This window comes from Sus scrofa, chromosome 8, assembly GCF_000003025.6.
Source record: "Sus scrofa isolate TJ Tabasco breed Duroc chromosome 8, Sscrofa11.1, whole genome shotgun sequence".
Taxonomy (NCBI): domain Eukaryota; kingdom Metazoa; phylum Chordata; class Mammalia; order Artiodactyla; family Suidae; genus Sus; species Sus scrofa.
The window spans coordinates 102,653,939-102,666,423 of NC_010450.4; positions in this window are offsets into that span (position 1 = coordinate 102,653,939).

Consider the following 12,485-nt stretch of genomic DNA (forward strand, 5'->3'; position numbering starts at 1 on the left):
TTTTAAATGATGATCTTGCTGGGTAGTCTTCTAGGTTACAAATTTTTCCCTTTTAGAACATTGAGTATATCTTGCCAAAAAACTGTTTACTCTTTGAGTTTAGCCCCTACTAGAATGAAAACTTCATGGTAGCAGGTATTGGATGTGTGGCTTGTTCAACTTTATACCTCTAGTTGAACATAGTTCAACTGGAAATGAGTAGATATTCAAAAATATTTAATGAGGGAAGAAATAGTAGAAAGTTAAAAAGGAATGGAGGAAGAGAGACAACTTACAGGTAAGAAGTGAGTACCCTCACCCTCTACCATCCTCTTTAACTCAGTTTTCAGTGGAGTGGCCTCCCTGCTGAAGTTAGGAGAAAATATTGTTGTATCTGCTCTGTTTAGGCAGAACCTATCTAAAGCTTTTTACCTGTGAGAAATAAATTTCCATTGTTTATAAGTCACTCATCCCATGGTATTTTTGTTATCACAGCCCAAATGGTGACTTGATAAACAAATCATGGGACATTCATATGATGGAATATTATTCAGAAATAACAAAAGGAGGTGAACTAATGATGTGTTCCACAACATGATGAACCTTGAAAAGTGCACTAAATGAATGGCATCAGTCACCAGGGCCACATATTTTATGATCCCATTTAAATGAAATGTTCAAAATAGGCAAATCCATAGATATAGAAAGTGGATGAATGTTATGGGGGAGGGAAAAACAGAAACTGACCTTTAACGGCTAGAGGGTTGTCTTTAGAATGATGAAAATACTCTAAAGTCAGATATTGATGGTGGTTATATACCTATGAATATACTAAAAGATATAAATGATACTCTTTAAAAGGGTAAATTTTATGGAATGTAAATTATATCTCAATAAAGCTGTTATTTAGAAACACACATAGCAAGACTTGGAATACTGCAGCAGTTGTGGTTTTGCATATTTGACTTGAAAAACATTCTTTTCCTTCCCCAACCAGGCATCTATGGCTTCACAATCCATGAATGAGGATTCTGGAATACCTGGAAACTTCTGACTCTCTTTAGAAAATTAACTATTGCTTATAAAATAATTAAACTCCAGTAAAATGGGGGAAATTGGTAGAAGAAAAAAATCTGTATAATCCCACCATCAAAACTATTCCATTTAATCTTCAGAAAATTTAAAATGAAGTTATAGTTCAATATTGAAAAAATTGTAACAGTCATAGCTGTTTCAAATCTGCCCAAGTAAAACTCTAATTGTGACTCTAGATGTATTAATTTATAAAAATGCAACAATGCCATTTTAAAGTGTCCATGCATTTGGAAAGCATATGTAATATCTGCCAAAACAATATAGGGAAATATGGCCTTCTACACACAGGCTCAAAGAATACAAACAGAAAAAAAATGGACCATTTATAAAAAGCCACATAATATGGAAAGTTGTGCTCATTAAAAGGCAGGATAACTAATGGGAGGAAGGACCAGCTGTTGCTGCTTATTCTACAAACCTCTTCTGTAGGTCTAATAGAATGGATTTAATAACAAACTTGGGTTTACTGAACTGAATCATGAGCAAGGGAAAGTTAATGATATGTATGATCCCAGAGTATCAAGGAGATGGCTTTCTTAGGGGCTTCATATTATTTCTTCACAAATTACCTGTGTAATATTCTCTTAGTGCCAATATTCACAGATGGTCTCCTACATAACCGGAGTACTAACACTCTAAATGAAGTAAATACTTTAATAAGCAGTAGAGCTAAGCAGGTGAAAAAAGTCAGGGAAAAAGAAGTCCAAGGAAAGTAAAAGTCAAGAATAAAAGCCAAGGTAACCACAGAGTTAAAATGCCATTTTTGCATAGTGTTATTACTATAAAAATAACATAATGAAAATGTATTTGCATAACACAACATTGGGAATTTCTGTAAGTTATAGCCATAATTAGGTGCCTTTGGAGATGAGGAGGAGTCAAGAATATTTGTTTAGCAGGCATAAAAACACCAGTATCTGTCATCTCTACTGACATCCAGAATGTGTTGGTTTCTGAGGTTGCTAATCTGTTCACTTTTTGTTCTCAAATTGCTCTGAAACCCCACTTGACTCTTCAGCTTTCTCTAAATGAGCAACTGGAGTTCTGGCTCTACAGAGACTTACTTCACTGTTTGGAAATGTCAACTGATAACTCAGCATCTGTAAATGGCTTCATTTGCTGCATGGAAACTAGAAACCACACTATATAGACTGTGTAAAATGCACCTAAGTGAGATCTGGGAGGCAGAAGCCATATTCTTGCTGATACTTATTTGGCTGTTCTCTGCTGGCAAGCACTGTAATGGGATGTGGGATTCTTCCGCGTTAGTATTACAGTGCCCATACAGCAGCTTTGTGCTTGTCAATTCCTGTTTCTTCTTTTTTTAATTAATTAATTTTTAAAATTTATTTTTAATTTTTCCCACTGTACATCATGGGGATCAAGTTATTCTTACATGTATACATTTTTCCTCCCACCCTCTGTTCTGCTGCAATATGAGTGTCTAGACATAGTTCTCAATACTACTCAGTAGGATCTCCTTGTAAATCTATTCTAAGTTGTATCTGATAATCCCAAGCTCCTGATCCCTCCCACTCCCTCCCTCTCCCATCAGGCAGCCACAAGTCTATTCTCCAAGTCCATGATTTTCTTTTCTGTGAAAAGGTTCATTTGTGCCATATACTAGATTCCAGATATAAGTGATATCATATGGTATTTGTCTTTGTCTTTCTGGCTCATTTCACTCAGTATGAAAGTCTCTAGTTCCATCCATGTTGCTGCAAATGGCATTATGTCATTCTTTTTTATGGTTGAGTAGTATTCCATCGTGTATATATACCACATCTTCCTAATCTTTGGAACTTTACTTGGTGATGCAATTTTTAACTAAGGTGTTCCACTAGTAGCATTTGGTTTTTATAAGCACCTAATTCCCAGTATTATTTTTCTACTTAAAATACTTATGGGCTTTCTAGTTGCTGCACTAAGCACTTGGACACTGACCAAGAGAAGTCATTAATTTTATAGATGAGGCACTGTCGGTAATTACCCAAAATCACCTTTCTATAACTTTTAGTACAGAACAGAAATCTATGTTTTCTGTCTAAAGCCTAAATGACATGGTCTTTTAAAAACATAAGATCTCAACAAAATTCTAAAAGCTTTGAAATATGAAATAATTGTTCCCAACACCCAGTGAAACAGATGATTATTGCTTGAAGGAGGTATCATTTTTGGAAAACCAAAAAATTCAAATTCACAAAGGCAGGACACATGCAAAAGAAGAAAATTCCAGCCAGAAAAAATAAGATAGGTTTTGTATGACTTAATGTATATATAATACCCCCTAATTTGCACATTATTCTCTCAAATGTGTGGAATTATTTTGAAAAATTTCTAATCATTATACTAGTTTCCCTAAGTCTTAGTAAACACCTGAATCTTTGGATTGATGGTTCTGCTAAATATCTCATATTCCTTGTGTAAAAACCCTTTAGAATTCATGCAGGTGTATGTAAACATGATAGAAAACAGGTTATATTTCTATGAATTTTCAAAAAGTGCAAAAAAGGAGAATGCTACAGATAAATTAGTTTAATGTACATCATGTTAATTCTAGGAATGATTATTAAAATAGATTTTGGAGATTTTAGAAACAAATGAGTAAACATTTTATTTATTAAGAAAATGTAATGATAAATTAACCTTTAATAATCTTTGAGTCATTAGATTGATAAACAAGGACAATACCATAGGCATATGTGAAAACCTATTTTAGAAATAATCTTTAGCAGATAGAAAATTGCACAGATTCAGTTTATGATAAAACTGCCTTCAGAATTCAAATTTTGCTTCTAATGTATATAATACAATGTCTGGGGAATTATGGAGTCATGAACATGTTGTAAACTTGGTATCACTGAATATGTTGAATACCATGTATACAGTGAATCCCTGTATCCATATTAAATTATTTAATGTAGCACTATTAATTGTTTAAAATGCAGATATAATTTTACCCACAAAATTAGATGTTTAAAATAATTTACCTATTTAAATTACTGCTGTTAATTTCACTATAATTTTATTTTAATGTCTTAAATTTAAAAAGCTTAAGGCACTGCCCCACTACCTCTATGCCTCCCTCACATTTATTCCTCTCTCCACTGCCAGTTGGCTGTCTGGTGTCCCTTCCATAGAAAGTTTTCTCACCCACATCATCTTGACCTTCTATTACCAAATCTGGGGAATACCCTCAGATTATTATCTTAATTCATTTACTCCATGGCAGGATTTTACACTTCTGAAAATTCTATTTCTTCTCTTATCTGCTGATGTCCTTCCTCTTCCTTTTAGAATTGCAACTGTATTACTTTTGATTTTATAAGTGAACATTGCAGAACAAGGTTAGAAACAGGTAATTCAGAAAAATATAAAGATGCAAGTAAAACAATAATTTCAAAAATCTAACCAATTTAATATATCCATTAGTTACACTAAGTAACCATCATTGTAGCAATCTATAAGGTTACTCATATGAAGACACACACAGCAGTTAATTCAAGAAAAAAATTATAATTCCTATTACAAGTTATTTCCACTAGAAAGTATTAAATTTTATTTTACTTGCTCTTAATAGGAAAAATAAACACAATGAACTGATAAACTTCACTTATGTTTTTAAATTAATATTTTTAATCAGACTATAGTTGATTTGTATAGTTGATTGGCAATATGTTAGTTTCAGGTGTACAGCACAGTGATTCAATCACATACACACAGATGCATATATATATATATATATATATATATATATATCTTCAGATTCTCTTCCCCTATAGGTTTTAACAAAATACTGGGTATAGTTTCCCACGCTATATAGTAGGTCCTTGTTGATTGTATATTTTACATATAGTAGTGGGTATGTGATAACTGAAGTTTCCTAATTAATCCCTTCCCCCCAACCTTCTTTTCCCTCTAGTAACCATAAGCTTTCTATGTCTGTGAGTCTCTTTGTTTTGGAAACAAACTCATTTGTAATTTTTCAAGATTCCACATGTAAGCATCATCATATGATTTTTTATCTTTCTCTGTCTGGTTTACTTCTTGTATTATGATAATCTCTAGGTCCATCCATGTTGCTGAAAATGACATTATTTCATTCTTTTTTATGGCTTAGAAATATTCCATTGTGTGTATATGTATTTGTGTATGTATATGTGTGTGTATATACATATATCACATCTTTATCCATTCATCTGGTAGTGGAAAATTAGGCTCCTTCCATGTGTTGGCTATTGCAAATAATGCTACTATGGACATTGAGGTGCAGGTATATTTTCAAATTGTGTTTTTCTCCAGATATATGCCTAAGAGGGATTGCAGGATCATATGGTAGCTTTATTTTTATTATTTTAAGGAATCTCCATACCCTTCTCCATAGTGACTACACCAATTTACATTCCTTCAACAGTGTAGGAAGGTTGCTTTTTCTCCACAACTCTCTGGAATTTATTATTTGTAGACTGTTTGATGATCCTCATTGTAGTTTTTATTTGCATTTCTATAATAATTAGTGATGTGTAATATATTTACATGTGCTTTTTGGCCATCTTTATGTCTTCCTTAGAGAAATGTCTATTTAAATCTTCTGCTCATTTTTTACTTTTATTGAGCTGAATGAACTTTTTGTATATTTTGGAGATTAATCCCTTGTCAGCCATATTACTTGCAAACATTTTCTTTCATTTTCTGTGTTGTCTTTTTGTTAATGGTTTCATTTGCTGTACAAAAACTTTTAATTAGGTCTCATTTTTTTATTTTTGTTTCCATTACTCTAGGAAATGAATCCAAAAGACATTGAAATTTATGTAAAAGTGTGTCCTGCTTGTCTTTTCCTCTAGGAGTTTTATAGTACCCTGTCATACATTTAGGTCTGTAATCCTTCTGAGTTTTTAGTGTATGGTGCTAAGGAATGTTCTAATTTCATTCTTTTCCACTTAGCTGTCCAGTTTTCCCAGCACCACTCATTTAAGTGACTGTCTTTATTTCCATTGTACATTCTTGCCTCCTTTGTCATTGACTGTAGGTGGGTGAGTTAATTTCTGGGCATTCTATCTGTTCCATTAATCTGTAATTATTTTTTTGTGCCAGTACCACACTGTTAGGATTACTATAGTATAGCCCGAAGTCAGGGAGGCTGATTCCTCCAGCTCTATTTCTCGTAAGATTGTTTCAACTATTTGGGTTCTTATATATTTCCATAAAAATTTAAAAAAATTTTTCTAGTTCTGTGAAAAATGCCATTGGCAATTTGATAGAAATTGCAATGAATCTGTATATTGCCTGGGGTAGTATGTTCGTTTTAGCAACATTGATTCTTCCAATCCTAGAACATGGTATATCTTTTTATATGTATGCGTCATCATAAATTTTATTCATCATCATCTTACAATTATTGGAGTATAAGTTTTTTGACTCCTTAGGTAGGTTTATTCCTAGGTATTTTATTATTTTTGATGCAGTGATAAATTGGATTATTTCCTTAATTTCTCTTCTGACATTTCATTGTTGGAGTATAGAAATGCCACAGATATCTTTTGTATCCTGTGACTTTACCAAATTCATTGATGAGCTCTAGTAGTTTTCTGGTAGTGTCTTTAGGACTTTCTATTTGTAGTATGTCATCTGCACATGGTGGTTTTACTTTTTCTTTTCCAGTTTGGATTCCTTTTATTTCTTTTTCTTCTCCGATTGCCATGGCTAGGCCTTTCAAAACTAAGCTGAATAAAAATAGTGAGAGTGGGCATCCTTGTCTTTTTCCTAATCTTAGCAGGAATGTTTTCAGTTTTTCACCACTGAATATGATGTTAGCTGTGGTTTTGTCATATATGGTCTTTATTAGTTGAGATAGGTTCACTCTATTTCCACTATTGGGAGGATCTTTAAATGGATGTTGAATTCTATTGAGGGCTTTTTCTGTACCTATTTCAATAAGCATATGGTTTTTATTTTTAAATTTGTAAATTGGTGAATTATACTGGTTGATCTGCATATATTGAAAAAATCCTTGGATCCCTAGGATAAATCCCACTTGATCATGGTGTATGGTACTTTTAATGTATTGTTAGATTCAGTGCCCTAGAATTATATTGAGAGAATTATTCATGTTCATCAGTGATAGTGGTCTGTAATTTCTTTTTTTGTGGCATTTTTTTCTTGCTTTGATCAAGGTGATGGTAGTCTCATAGAATGAGCTTGGGAGTGTTCCTTCTGCAAGTTTTTGGAAGTTATAAGTGTTTCATAAAGATAGGTGTTAACTCTAATTTTTTGATAGAATTTTCCTGTAAACCCATCTGATCCTGGCCTTGTGTTTCTTCAGAGTTTTCTTTTTAATTGCCAATTTGATTTTTGTACTGTTTACTGCTCTATTCATAGTTCTCTTTCTTACTCTTTCTGTCTTAGGAGATTGTACCTAAGAGTTTGTCCATTTTTTCCTAGGTTGTCCATTTTATTGGCATATAGCTGTCTGTGGTAGTCTCTAATGGTCCTTTGTATTTCTCTGGTGTTGTCTGTAACTTCTTTTACGTTTCTGATTTTACTGATTTAGGCCCTCTCCTTTTTTTCTAGATGAGTCTGGATAAAAGTTTTTCAATTTTATTATCTTTTCAAAGAAGCAGCTTTTATTTTCATTGATATTTTCTATTGTTTTCTTCATCTCTATCTCATTTGTTTCTGCTCTGATGTTGCTTTCTTTCTTTCTACTAACTTTAGGTTTTGTTCATTCTTTTTTTCTCTAATTTCTTTAGGTTAAAGGTAAGGTTGTTTGAAATTTTTCTTGTTTCCTGAGGTAAGATTGTACTGCTACAGACTTCCATGTTATAATTTCATTTGTTGCATCCCATAGGTTTTTGGATCATAGAGTTTTCATTTTCATTTGTCTAAGTATTTTTTAATTTCCTCTTTGATTAATTCAGTGATCCACTGGTTTTGTAGCATATTGTTTAATTTCCACATGTTTTTTTCTTATAATTCATTTCTTCTCTCATAGCATTGTGGTCAGAAAAGATGTTTGAAATGATTTCAGTATTTTAATTTACTGAGACTTGTGATGTGGCCCAGCATGTGATCTATCCGGGGGAATGTTTCATGTGCATTTGAGAACAATGCATGTTCCACTAAATATCAATGAAGTCGATCTAGTCTAATGAATGTTTCATTTAAGGTCTATGTTTCCTTACTTTTTGTCTAGATTATTTGTACATTGATGTAAGTGGGGCATTAAATTCCCCCACTATTGCATTAATGTCAATTTTTCCTTTTAGATCTCCTATAGTTAGCTTATATATTGTGGTGTTTCTATGTTGAGTGGATATATATTTATAATTGTTCTATCTTATTTGATTGATCCCTTTATCATTATGTAGTGTCTTTCTTTGTCTCTAATAAAGTCTTTATTTTAAAGTCTATCTTACTTATATGGGTATTTCTACTCCAGCCTTCTTTTGATTTCTATTTGCATCAAATACCATTTTCCATCCCATTACTTTCAGTCTATGTGTGTCCCTAGATCTGGTCTCTTGTAGACATCACATTCATGGGTCTTGTTTTGGTATCTATTCAGTCAGTTTATGTCTTTTGGTTGGAGAATATAATCCATTTATATTTCAAGTAATTATCTATATGTATGTTCTCATTGCTATTTTATTGTTTTCTATTTGTTTTTGTAGGTTTTTTTCTCTTCCTCTTTTGTTCTTTTCTGTTGTGATTTGATGACTATCTTTAGTGTTGTGTTTCGATTGCTTTTTCTTTTTGTATGTGTATCTAGTGTAGATTTTTGTGATTATGATGAGGTTTTGATACAGAAGAGTATGGATATACAAGATTGTTTTAAGTTGCTAGTCTTTTAATTTCAAAATCACTTGAATATCCTTCATTTTACTCTCTTCTCATGATTGTTGGTTTTGATATAAAATTTTGTGTGGATGATTTTCTACCCTTACTATGTTTGCCTTTATTGGTCAGCTTTCTCATTCATAATATTCTTATTTCCAGTTGTGGCCTTCTCTCTTTCAGCTAGAGAAATTTCTTTGTCCTTTGTCATAAAGCTGATTTGGTGGTGCTGAATTCTGATAACTTTCACATGTCTGTAAAGTTTTTGATTTCTCCATCGAATCTAAATAAGAGCCTTGCTGGGTTAAGTATTTGTGGTAATAAGTTTTTCCATTTCATCAATTTAAATATATCATGCCATTCTCATCTGGCCTGCAGAGTTTCTGCTGAAAAATCAGCTAATAACCTTATGGTAATTCTCTTGTATGCTATTTGTTGATTTTTCCTTGTTGCTTTTAATATTATCCCTTTTTATTTAATTTTTTCAGTTTGATTAATAAGTGTCTCAGTATATTCCTTCTTGGGTTTATCCTCTTTGGGACTCTCTACACTTCCTAGACTGTAAGCTAGGAAGGTGAGTTTGAAGCTATTATCCTTTCAAATACTTCTGAAGACATTTCTTGCTTTCCCTTCTAGAGCCCCTATAAAGAAAATCTCAGTGCATTTTATGGTAACCCAGAGGTCTCTCAAACTATCCTCATTTCTTTTCATTCTTTTTTCTTTACTCCATTCCATTGCAGTGATTTCCACTAGTCTTCCAGCTCACTTATCTGTTTACCACCTCATTTATTCTGCTATTAATTTCTTCTAATGCATTTTTTTCATTTTGGTTAATGTATTATTCGACTCTTGTTTGTTCTTTCTATCTTCTAGCTCTTTGTTAAACATTTTATGTAACTTCTCAGTCTGTGCCTCCAATTTTTTTCTGAGATCTTAGATCATCTTTTATATTATTAAACTGAATTCTTTTTGCATAACTACTTCACTTAATTCTTAAGTTTTATCTTATTCCTTCATCTGGAACATTATCCTCTGCAGTCTTATGTTTTTTTCTAATTTTTTTATTAGCAGTCTCCATTCTGCCAGATGCAGAGTTATAGTTCCTCTTGCTTCTGTTGTCTGTATCACAGAGGATGAGGCTTTTCCAGAGGCTACTGCAGGTTCCCAGGTGGAAGGGACTTGTCCCTGCCCACTGGTGGGTGGAGGTGGGCTCATGTCCTTCTGGTCAGCAGGACCATGTTAAAGTGTGAGTTTTTAGGTCACTGTGGGTTCAATAAGCCTTAGGCAGCCTATCTCCTGATGGGTAAGTCTGTGCTACCTTCATCTTGGTCATTTTCCCCAAGGTTTCCCACCAGTGAAGCCTAAAGTAGTGTCCTTTATCCCACGATGAACCACAGATACCCTCCCAACTTCCCAGAGATACTCCAAGACCAGTGGATAGGTCTGGCCCATGCTCCTGTGTAGTCTGTGCTTTTCCTCTAGGTCCTGGAGCACACAAGACCTTGTGTGTACTTTCCAATAGTGGAATTTTTCTTTGTCTCATTTCTTGGAGCTCCTGAAATCAAACCTTGCTGCCCTTAAAAGTGAAATGCTCTAGACAGTCCTCCTCGTGATGATAGACTGCTAGGCTAGGATCCTGATATGGGGCTTAGAACTCTATCTCTTCTCTATCACAGAGAACCTCTGTGATATAATCATTTTCCAGTTCATTGGTTGCCCATCTGGTGGGTATGGGATTTGACTGTATTGTGAATGCACTACTCCTACAATCTTGTTGGATCTTTTATCTTTGGATGTAGAATATTTTATATATATATATATAAGTTATACTGTTTTTGTCTGTAGTTATTCAGCAGATGTGATTTTGGTTTGGTTTCTCCACACCACATATTGAAGTATTCTCCATTGTACATTCTTGAATCCTTTGTCAAATATTAACTGACCATGGATTGGGCTTATATCTGGGCTTTTGAATCTGTTCCATTGATCTACATTTCTGCTTTTGTGCTGGTACCATTTACTGTTTTGATAACTGTAGCTTTGTTGTATAGTCTGAAGTCAGTGAGCCAGATTCTTCTAGCTCTCTTTTTTCTCAAGATTTTTTGATGATTTAGGGTCTTTTGTGTTTCCCTAAAAACTTAATTTTTTTGTTCTAGTTCTGTAAAAAATGACGTATTGCACTGAATATGTAGATTGCCTTGGGTAGTATGGTGATTTTAACAGTGTTGATTCTTCCATTACAATAACATGGTATATCTTTTGATCTTTTTTTTATTATTATTTTCACTTTCTTTCATTACTGTCTTAGAGTTCTCGGAGTACAGGTCTTTTGGCCTCCTTAGGAAGGTTTATTCCTAGATATTTTATGCTTTTTGATGTGATTGTAAATGGGATTGTTTTCATTGTTAGTATATAGGAATGCAATAGATTTCTGTGTATTAATTTTGCATCCTACAGTTTTACTGAAATCATTGATTGGCTCTAGTAGTCTTCTGTTATTTTATAATCTTTAGGATTTTCTACGTATAATATCATGACCTTGCAAACAATGACAGTTTTACTTCTTTTCCAATTTTGATCCCTCTTATTTAATTTCTTCTCTGATTGTCATGACTAGGATTCCAAACTGTTGAACAGCAGTGAATGTGGGCATCCCTGTTTTGTTACTGATCTTAGTGGAAATGCTTTTAGCTTTTCACCATTGAGAATGATGTTAGCTTGGGTTTTATTACATGTGGTTGTAATAGGTTGAGGTAGTTCCCTCTATGCCCACTTTCTGAAGACTTTTATCACAAAGGAGTCTAATTTTGTCAAAAGCTTTTTGGCATCTATTGAAATGATCATACTGTTTTTATTTTTCATTTCGTTGATGTGCTATGTCATATTTATTTGCCCTAGAAGTTAGCCCTGGGGGATAAGACTAGGGTTGACTGTGTGAAAACAGCTTGAGGGGGTGAGGGAGGGTGGGAGGAGACATGGGCCTGCCAGAGAAGCAAGGTACCTTTGCAGGGGAGAGTGAGATGAGGGCAGGGTGGTACTTCCATTGGAACTTCTTTCTTCGTGCATGTTTGGGCTCTCTGGTGGCAAGGAACCTCTTGCATAGGCTATAGGAGCAGCTAAAAACCACCTAAACATTTCAGACTCCAGAAATGAGTGTGGCTTCACACCACTGAGGGTCCCATGAACAGGTACTTCCTGTCGCCCTAGTTACCTCAGGGGTTGCTGCCATGAAGGGCCCTGCAACTGAACACTGCTTGTTGTCCTCAGCCTCCTGGGAATACAACTGTCACACCGTTGCCAATACAAAGAGCTCTAGGCACTCTCCCCACCACCCTGTGGGTCACTGCCAATGTTGAGGGCCAGATAACCAGGCACAGCCTGCCACCCCACCCCTCTATGGGTCCTTATCACTGCCAAGGGCCTGGGGACCAGGTGTCACATGCACATGTTACCCATTGCCCACACCTCCCTTTAAGTATGGGCAAGCTGTGTACCTGCACAACCTTTATCAAGAGCATAATGGTCTGCACACATTTAGGAAAGACAGCAAGCACCCAAACCGAAAGGAGCCTTCACAT